We start from the raw sequence: 1,715 nt of genomic DNA on the forward strand, positions 1-1,715 counted from the left end.
AAGGTGACCCCGCGAATACCCGAAATTTTGTGGAATATCCCCCACCGATCTGCGTGTCGTAGTAATCGGTGTAATGAGCCATCAGTCTAGGCGTTTAAAGTGTAGTGTTACGGAGAGCGTCCCTGATTCGAATGGTATAGGTTCGCCTAGTTGGTCTCTTATATCGATGTCGATCGTTTGAAAAGTCGTGCGGAGCAGTGGTATATACTTTAACGGTGAAAACGAGAGCACTTTCATGGCTCCGTACGCGTATTTGTTACCTGTTTGCAGGGGAACTACACGCAGCAGGGGTGTTTGGACGTTGCCGGTGATATACGGCTCACAGACATCGGTGTAAACAAAAAGCATCTTAGGTAGGGCGTTGATCAGGCTAATCGGCTGATCGGCCATCACAACGGGCTTTGCTTTCGATACCACGACCGATTCGGGAAAACCTAGGATGCGTGCCAGAGATCGGCAGAGTCTCAGCTCGTGCGGGTCGTCTAGATCGTTATCGGTAGAGACGAACGATACGCTCGCGTAACCACCTCTACAGAGCTCTAATTTCAGACGGTCCTTCATAGCCCTGGTAGCGTTTATTTCGTCAACGAGTGTCTTTACGTCGTCATAAACACCGTGCGCCACGTTAGAACCCGTTATCATAAGACCCACTACCGGTTCTTTGTGGTTCTTCCGCGGTTTGGTGCGGGTGGTGACCACGACCACGTGATCCCAGTCTTTTAGCGCTACGTGCACGTGAAGAAAGGTCATAGGGAACTGTATTTCGACCAGAGCAACAGCCCATACCCCGTGTAAATCGATCTGATGCGGTAGATGTGTGGTAAAACTGGTAGTTTTATTTTCGGGATAGTACGACATACTGCTGTTACTGGGCAGAACGAGATAAAATTGGTCCTTCATTGTTCTTCAAGCGGGTAGCCGGTATCCACGAATTAAATTTCTCGGGGTAACCGACCCAGCTGACCAGTACTTTTTGGGCTTTCCCACGACCGCTTCGTTTTATCACACGATCGACGAGAAACGCGTCCTTTGCGAGCTCCTTGCGGACTCGAACGAGCTCCTCCTCGTAAAAAATACCGTCAATCTCCTCGCCGGCGAGGTCTTCTAAGATGTAGACGGGTGGTTCCCTCGTTGTACCTTGGCGTACGATTTTAAAAATCTCTCGAGTGCAGCCCCCCTCGTAATCTTTCGCAAAAGGGTTCCTAGCGCTACTGATGCGTACGAGGTCGCCGACACCGTATTTAGGGATACGCGGGTTCGCCGTGGCGTATCGCATGGACAGGTTCATACGTGCCTTAGCGGCATTATACATGGTTACGTACCTTAGCGGCATTATACATGGTTACATCGACTGGACGCATTCTTATCGCAGAGTGGCACGCCCGATTGTACGATTCCACGAGGCTCTGAAGAATATCTATGTATCGCCGCGTGTTTCTATGTGTAAAGTAACGCCACATACGCTCCTTCAGAGTGCGATTGTAGCGTTCGACGACAGCTGCCTTTACGTCGGGGCTGCGTGCTACGCGGAATCCTATACCGAGCTCCTCGAGCAAACGCTGTAGTACGCCATTGGTAAACTCTTTGCCTTTGTCTGTCTGTAGGTACACGGGTAGCCTATTCTTACTACGTACCAGAACCCTCCAGAATGCCGCTGTGACCGTTACACCGGACTTATCGCGCAAAGGCTCAACCCATGCGTATTTGCTGAGTAC

Source organism: Cephus cinctus, unplaced genomic scaffold (genome assembly GCF_000341935.2).
Source record: "Cephus cinctus unplaced genomic scaffold, Ccin1 Ccin1_scaffold1632, whole genome shotgun sequence".
NCBI classification, from domain to species: domain Eukaryota; kingdom Metazoa; phylum Arthropoda; class Insecta; order Hymenoptera; family Cephidae; genus Cephus; species Cephus cinctus.